At 41.1% G+C, this 8,988-nt stretch overlaps 1 long non-coding RNA gene across 2 annotated transcripts in view; it reads left to right on the top strand.

Moving 5' to 3' along the window:
• The first annotated feature begins 2,953 nt into the window (after positions 1–2,953).
• Positions 2,954–8,988, top strand: part of LOC108387117 (uncharacterized) — a 28,265-nt gene continuing 22,230 nt past the window's right edge. For both annotated transcript variants that reach the window (XR_012132775.1, XR_001850730.3), the window contains exon 1: positions 2,954–3,064. This is a non-coding gene — a long non-coding RNA (uncharacterized lncRNA). The remainder of the gene's footprint in view (positions 3,065–8,988) is intronic.

Raw genomic sequence — 8,988 nt, 5'->3', positions numbered from 1 at the left:
AATAGTGTCTTTCACAGGACAAGTTTCTCATCTTAATGAATCAGTTTATACTTTCAATTATCTTGTTTTTGGTGTTGTGTCTAAATATCTTTGCCTAATCCAAGGTCATAAAGATTCTCTCCTATATTTTCTTCTAAAAGTTTTGTACTTTTGGTTTTACATTTAAATCTGTGATCTATTCTGGGTTGATTTTTGTATATGGTATGAGATATAGATTGAAATTCATTTGTTGTGTATATGGACATACAATTGTTCCAGTATCATCTGTTGAAAAGACTATCATTTCTCCACCAAATGGCCCTTGCACCTTTGTCACAAATCAGTTTTCCATATATTCATGTGGGTCTATTTATTGCTTTCTATTTTGCTCCATTGATCTGTTTTTAAGTATTAATGCCAAACCACACTCTGTTGATTACCATGTTTTATATTATCTTGAAATCAGATATTGTATTCCTCCAGCTTTGTTCCTTTTCAAACTTGTTTTAGCTATTCTAGGTTCTTTGCATTTCTTAGTGAATTTTAGAATCAGCTTTTAAATTTCTACAAAAAAAAATCTAGCTAGGATTTTGGTTGGGATTGTGTTGATCAATTTGTCTCCTCAACTCAAGGAGATTGTGGGACTCCCTTAGGGTTCCCCCTTCTGTGCACTGTTGCCTGAAAACTCTCCTAAAACAGCAATCTGAGGCCATTATAGGGCTTGCCTTATTTGTTACCCATCTCTCAGGGATCACAGTCCTTTCTTTCCGGTTGTCCAATATCTTGAAAACAACTGATTCACATATTTTGTCCATGTTTTGGATTTTGAAATACAGAAATTGCAACTTTGGAGAGTTGTAACTCTGAAGCTTTTTTCAGTCCTATTAACCATTACTTCATATACACCAAACTTAAAAATATTAAATTGCTTTTTAAAACAAGTTTCTATAATGTTCAAATGTATACATTTGATACAATTTTTAAAAGTTAGCAATTATATTATGAAATTAATTATTTAATTGGACTTTGGTTAGAACTCACTAATTTTTTGTTTTTAAATACCATTCTTAAGCTTTGGAAAATAAAGTTATAAAGAATTAAATTACTCCTTCTTGAATACTTTACACATCCAGCTAATTTAACATTGGAAAACCAGATAAGGAAAATAATCTGCTGAAAATTAAAAGTAAAAATGACATTAGATATTATTAACACCACATAACTGTGCTTCTAGCAGAAACCTAATAAAACAGCCACTTCCAGGCAGATAGACTGGCTCCTCCTTGCTGTAGTGTTGAATTCATCTGGAGCCCAGAATTGGCTGTCCTAATTTTCAAAAGGCCCCTGGTCATAATCCAGCCCTGGTGATTATCCAGCCAATGTACTAATACAGCTATTTTGTTTCTTTGTTTGAAATGCATTTTATTTTCTTAATGTTCTTGAGTCCTAGGAGCTCAGTGTCCTTAGCAATCATAATTAATCAAATATTTAATGAGCCAATATTACAGAATCATCCAAGAGCTGATCCAAGTTTGTGGGACCATAAGCTTATACAAATTGGAGAACGAATCATTAGGAAAAAATAGAAAATTTCAAATACAAAATTAGGTATTAAAGTAACTTTATTCTAACATGAAAAAGACATCACAACAAATTAAAAAATTATTAGTAATGCATGCTGTTTCCCCAGGGTGGCTCAGCTCTTGGAACATGTTGAACTGGGCCAGGATGGCCCTGCTGCAGCTGTCCAGCTCTGCCCAGCCACAGCACCTCCACTTCCCAGCCCGTCTCCTCCCCCAGCCATAAGTAGGTCCAGTGAGCCTTGAAGCTTGAGTCATAGAGGGCTCTGAGCAGAGAACCAAGCAGCACCTTGTTCAAATCCTTCTCCATGGAGTCAAAGTCTGGGTCTGAAGCTCCATGCCAGCCCCCGAAAGCCAGCTATCACTGGGGCTGGCTGATATGGAAGTTGGAAGCCACCCACCGACCGTCCCCACTGCTAAATCCACCATAGGGGACCCTCGGGCTGGGTGGCTCCCCAAGCCTTCCTCCTAGGGCTAGGGAGCTCTTGTTGGGGGAGGGGACAGGGAAAAAGAAGGGGTGGGCACAACCCATTCAAGTGAGGTCCCCTGAATACAAAGCAGGTTGATACCAGTATCTCACCATCCTCTTCCAACTGCCTACAGTGTAACGGCCAAATTGTCAGCAGGGTTTCCAAGACTCCCTATTTTCCTGTGCCCCAACCAATCTGTTTTTCCAGTGTTGCTCCACCCATTCCCCCACCTCACGCACTGCCCTGCCTGCATCCCAGGACTGAACTGACTGCTGCTCAAAGCTTGCCTGCTGCTTTTCTGTCCTTGGCTTGGGGAATTTGATCCTATAGGGCCCCTCTCACTCTATGCCTGGCTCAAGCGATGGAAATTCTGCCCCAAAACCATCCTAACCCAGGTAGCTACATGTGCTCTCTCTCCCCCAAGAAGAGCAGGGCACTTTCTGTGTCCTCTTTTAGCCCAGCCAACTATCAGCTCTTTAGCAGGTGAGAGCAAAGACCATGTATTATTTACCTTTGTATCCTTGTCTGGCTTATGTGCTCAGTTAACATGTGCTCAGCTAAATATAACAACTCAAGAAGGAGAAAAGCACCCCATATGTTCCTAAGGTTCCTACAAGGGAAAACTGAGAGTCATCTCTACCCTCATATATGATGTGACAGGAAGATAGCAGAGGGGAGGGGTTAGCCAGGGCCTGGAGACACCCAGCAGGTCAGGCACTAGGCAAGAGACAGTGAGCCCGAGAGAGGCAAGGCCAGCTCCTGACTTCCAATTCATGGTGCTCTTATTCCATAAGAACAATGCAGACATGTGTGTGTTCTATTTTATTTTTTACTGCTAAACAATTGAATGCAATGCTGACTACATACTAGGTCAGAATTTCTATGACCTAATTATTTTTTATTTTTTATTGTTATTCCATTTCTAGGCTTCACTTTCCCGTCTGTTGTTTTAATAACAAAATAATTCCTGCAACACCCCAGTGTGAAGTTTAAAATGATTTATAGCAGCCACAGAGAACCATTCCTGACAACGTGGTAAGAGTGGGTGTTGCTCTTGGTGGCTACTTAACCCCTGTGCTCATTGCTAACTGACTGGAAAATGAAAAGATGACAGATGATTTTTATTGCTTTAGAGACTGGTCCTACAACATATGCGTAGTAGTGATAGCACATGTATTATCTTATATATTACAATATATAAATGTTATAATATATTTTAAAAGTCTGATCTTTTAAATGCAACAGTGCCAGCTTTATATTCATATTACACTTTTAATTTTTCAAAGTGTTATCACCTCTAATATTTCAAAGAAAGCTTTTTACTTGTTGAGATGGGTTAAGGAAATGGTACCATCCTTGGAACAAAGTTTAGATTTGCTTGAAGTCACATACCTAGTTAAGGAGCACAAAGAGATAGACCCACTGTGTGTCCTGATTACTAGCTCTGGCCTGTGCATTGAGGAAAGAAATCATACTCTGAGCCATGCAATTAGTCAAGCCATTTAAGAGTTAATGTCTTTAGGAACTCATTCTTTGTTTCTTTTTCCTTTGTCCTGTTTACCTAAAAAATGCTTAAGGCAGCTAAAAAAGATAACTTCTAAAAACAAAGACTTACTGAAACTCATGTAATTGTTAACTTAGCCAACAACTTACAAATATCTCCCACAGTGGGGGAAATGGTTCATTGGAAGGAAAACAGTAATTTAAGATGGGCTTTGGATATGGCATTTAGTGTCCATATAAGATAAATTCATGGGAATGGCTTGGGAGGGTGCCTTCTTCTACTTAGGGAACAATTTACGTACATCTGGTTGTGATAATTTCTCCACAGAATGTTGCTCATAGTCATACTCAGCTTCCCATTTAATTTTGATGAAAATATGTAAATTTTCACTGTTCCATAACTATAATTTAGATTTCATAACATACTTAGTTGAGATTACGATCTATCACACAGTTGCAAATCTCCCCCAAACTGGGCTGTTCCACTTGGTTCATTGAATTGGCTGAGAAATTTGGAGGTAAGGGGAAAGTTTATTTGGATTTTCCTGAACTCAGGTGTGCGTTATGAACACCCGGTTTCCCCACCAAGAGGACCACTTCTGAGGCAGCAAAAGCAATAGCTGTGTGTCTCCTCTGACATCGCCCTTGGTCTCAGACGGGGCATGCTTTCAGAGCAGGGACTGCCCTCAGAGTGCACAGGGCCCGTGGGGAACACCCCGCCGAACCACAGCTAGGCCCCAACTTAAGTTCTTGTTCAAGGGAGGAGCCAGTGAATTGAGTGAATCAGACCAACCAGGCGGGTTGTACACCACAGCTGCCTGCGGACAACCAGCCTCGTTGCTTTCACAGCCTTTCAGCAGACTGGGAGGGGAGCGGCTCCACTCCGTCCCCCCAGGAGAGCTGCCTCCCACTGGGCCACTGTCCCAAAAGCCCCTTCCTTAGAAGAGGTGCTTCCTCTTTACATCAGCTTTATTGAGGTATAAATTACAGACAACGAAATGTGCCCATTTTAAGTGTACTGTTTGATGTGTTTGGACAAATTTAGACACCAGTTTAACCCCTGCTACAGTCAAGATATGAAATATGGGCACCCCTCCTGAAGATCCCTGTGTCCCTTCCCACTCAGTCTCTCACCTGCACCCCAGCCACAGATCTGCTTTCTGTCACTCTGGGTTGTTTTTTTAGAATACCATATAAATAGAATCATTCTTTCAATGAGCACATTTTTGAGATTCATCTATGTTGTCAGGCATAGCAATAGTTCATTCCATTTTGTAGCTGTGTAATTTCGTACAGCCTGAATACACCATAAATTGTTTATCAGTTCCCCTGTTCTGGGTTGTTTGCAGTTTGGGATTCTTGTGAATGAAACTGATATGATTGAACGTTCACATACAAGTCTTTCTAAGGACATGTTCTTATTTGGAGGGTGGAGGTAAAAACTGAGAAGTGGAATTATGTCACTTGTTAAGTGTGTATTAGCTTTACAAGAAACTCCGTACAGGTTTTCAGATGGCTGTACCATGCTGCATTCCCTGTCAGTTAGTCCCTGTCCTCATGTCCTCACTAACACTTGGCATGCTCACTCTTGTCTTTAATTTTACCCATACTAATGGATGGGCAGTGGTATCTCATTGTGTTTTAATGTGCACTTCCCTGACTAATGAGTTGAACATCTCCTCACGTGCCCATTGGTATCTCCTTCCTTGACTCAACTGATCTGACCAGCCCAGTGGCACTGAATTCAGTAGCCCTATAGCCAAAAGCATCCTTGTCCACTGCTGGACAGTTTTTACTTACTTGACTCAGCACAGGAGAAAGCCAACAGAAGCTCTGACTTCCTCCCCTGTGGTGAGGTCGTCATTGCAGACGTGGGGAAACCCCATGCATAGGAAGTTGAGCAGGTAGAGTGAGCCTGTGGTGTTAGAACATTGCTGGGAGAAAGGAGGTATAAATCATATGTTCCACTTTCCCCCTGGCTAGGCTATATTTATAGGAACCATAACAGCCAGTCATGAGTTTTCTGACCTCTCACAACTCAGTCTGTGCTTCTTATTTTGTTATTCAGTTTTATATTTCTTTGACTCATTATCTACTCTACATGCACATGTATTCATTCTCTAAATAGATTAAAAGACCCTCCATTTTCTCTTGCTTCTGTGTTCCCATGGTGCTAAATAAGTACTTTCAAAGTTGAATTAATTTGCCATTTTATATAGAGAGAGAGACTGAGACAGAGACAGAGAGACAGAGAGAATCTGAGACTTAATCTACTGTAGATTTCAGAGTAGTCATTTTATATGAACTCAAACTTCATCTCCAAGACTTTATGAGATTCCGCTTCCCACCCCTACTCTTGTTGACAATGTGAAACAAACCACAGTTAGCCTGGAAATTATCTTTATGGAATAAGTCAGCATATTGTTTTGAGTTTTTGTACTGCATGTATTAATTTAAAATGAACACATGTCTTGGTTCAGTAAAAATTTGCAGAAAGCCAGACATCCCATAAAAAGAACTTGTTGGTTGGGATGTTTATCCCTCCAGCTATCTTTCCCCTTTTTATGACTACAAAGAATACTGGTGTTTCTTTACTTTTCAGAATAATCTACTGAGGAAGACTTCTGTCAGTGGCCTTGACAGGAAGTCCCACTGTGTCAAAGCAATGGATCTTTACAAAGTCTGGCTCCTTCCTCCCCTTTGACTGGTCCTCTGATAAATGTACCATCACCTTGCCTCTGCCAGAAAAGCAACTTTAGCCAAGACACCCTACTGTGCAAGGTGTGATCCAGAGAGACTGGGCCCAGGTCACACTGCTCACTCTCTCTGCTGCCATCATACTGTGGTTCCTGCATGATGGGAGGTTCAGGGCCTGGGGGGTCCCAGTGTGTTGCTGCTCACTGGACCTGTCCCATGTAGAAGAGGGCATTCAAAGGGCCACAAAACACAGACTTTTTCAGAGGACAACTAAGGCATTCCAGTGATTGATCCTCAGTTAACCAGTCTTCCATCAACTAATATGATAACCAGTATCCATAATGATGAACCTAAAGTATTTGAGATCCTCATATTCCTTCTGCATTAAAAAGGAAAGATATATGTGGTAAATGTTAATATTTTAATATGAGTAACTTTATTATAATCTTCTAAACCCATTGGTTCCTAAACTTGTTTGATTGCATGCTTGAATCCATTTTTAGAAATTGGCATTTCCCAATACATTTATGTTTGCTTATTTATAAGTTATACATGTTATACTCAACTAAAATGTTCATGATAAAGCATACACGTGGATAGAAAGAACATTTTAAAGGGCAAAATCACTTCCTTTCTTTACTAAAAAGAAACTCTTAGCAAAGTAGAAATAAAAGAATGCTTTCTTGACATGATGAAAGATACTTACCTGAGCCTGTCATGCTTCCTAACACAGAATTTAGAAGCATTTGTGCTAAAGTCAGGGACAGAACAGGATGACATTATCACTACTATTCCTTAGTTATTCTAGAGCTACTAGCTCTAATTAGAAAGGACTAGTAAACTAACGTATCCATTTGAGAGTAATATATTAATGGAATGTAATAAATATCATTATTTATGTAGGTAAATCGACTTGTATTCATGAAGACTTGAGAGAATTAACTGCAAAACCATTTTCCACAATAAGAAAATTTATTAAGTCCATGCAGTCATAAGTAATTAGTAAAATTCTACTAATGTGTAGAAATCAATAGCCATCACAAATAGATGTAGCAGCCAGAGAGAAGATGTCGTGGAAGGTAACGTCCTATTTACCGTAACCACAGAGCAAAGTCAAATATCTAGGAATAAACATAAGAACGGTGCCTGAAAGACAAGCAGAAATCTAAGGAGCCTAAGGGTTTGAACAAATAGAAAGGCATATTATATTTGGCCTAAGAATACAGCATCCTAAAGTTATCAAAGATTCCTCAGTAAACCGACAAATTTAGTGTTATTCCAATTAAAATATCAAGTGGATTCTTTTTGTATTCTGAGATTCAAGTGGAAAAACAAACAGCAAACCTGTGGAAATCCTGAAAAAGTCAAGTAAGGAGGGGCAACCCTATCTATCAGATACAGGAAAACTGCATTGTAAAGCCATGATAATTAAAGCAGTATTGTGAATGAATAGATCAATGAAACAGAATAGAAAGGCCATAAATACATCCAAATAAACATGCAAATTTAACGTGTGATGTTTAAATGGTGGCATGTAGGTGGATTTATTCAACAAATGAACCCTTGGAAGAAAAGGAGAGTGGGAAAGATGAGACAGACTAAAATTGTGAAGCCCCCGGTTTAAATCTAGTTTAACCAGCAGGAGGCAGCAGCAGCTTCCCCTGGCACCATGGGTTCACAGATCCACCTCCCGGCACCAACAGTGTTACACAGCTTGTGACATTTCAAGCCTGCACCACCGTGTTTGGAACTACACACAGTAACCGCTTGGCAGAGATCCACATGCTCTTTTGCCCTGAGTATCAGAGCAGAGGAAAGGTATGCCAACCAGAAACAAAATCAAGGCTCAGAAGAAAAGATGACAAGTAGAAAAGGAGAGGAAAAGGCAGAGAGAGAATAGCCTAGCTGGTTCACACAAGGGGACCCTTGTTGATGGGCCCAACTTGAAGATAAAGAAAGAGGTGCCTGTGATAGAGAATCACGGGGCTCTCATCACAGAGAGATCTGACATGTCATCTGGGAGAGCATCCATCACCTGCAGGACATCCATACTAGGAGCCCAGAGGCACAGCTCTGTGCCCTTGGGCAGGCCAAGTGCCCGTTGCTGGGGATACTCCCTGCTCTGCCCAGCTCAGAGGGTTCACCTAAGTGGGATGTGAAGTGATGAACGTGAGTATGCTTGGCAAAATGACTTGTTCACTTTGAGCTGAGCCTTGCTTGTAACAGGCCTTCACTTCTGTGGTCACCTTTTATTTCCAGAGGAACCGTGAGCTATGGACACCCAGCAAGGACCCAGCAACCCTTCCCCACAGGAAATTAAGGCTGGAAGCTATGAAAGAAACAGCATCTTCTTGTTACCGTGTCTGAATGCAGGTCCTGGGAAGGAACGTTTACCCCGAGTCTCCTGTTTCCTTTGCTATCATCTCGGCAGGCCGTGGGGCATTCATCTACAGATGAAAGACACAGAGCTCCAGCAGGAGTGCCGCAACAGTGAGGGCTTCTGGATGCAGAGCTCACGTCACAGCCGGCTCTGTCTGTGCTGACATGTGTAACTCTTTAGCTGGTCTGATAACACACTCAGAGGCAGACTCTGGTTCCTGTGGGGAGAAAACAGAGCCAGGGATGTGCTGCACTGAGCAGGCCAATCCGGTGCTCTTTCTGTAAAAGTCTGATGGGAAAGCAATGAGGCCTAAATCCACTGTGCTGACTCTAGAGCAAGGATGACTGAGGCTGCCTCAGAGATCCTGGTGGCCTTATTA

Source organism: Manis javanica, chromosome 1 (genome assembly GCF_040802235.1).
Source record: "Manis javanica isolate MJ-LG chromosome 1, MJ_LKY, whole genome shotgun sequence".
In the NCBI taxonomy this organism is placed as follows: domain Eukaryota; kingdom Metazoa; phylum Chordata; class Mammalia; order Pholidota; family Manidae; genus Manis; species Manis javanica.
The sequence above is the reverse complement of the archived record's forward strand: the minus strand, read 5'-3'. Positions and strand labels throughout refer to the sequence as shown.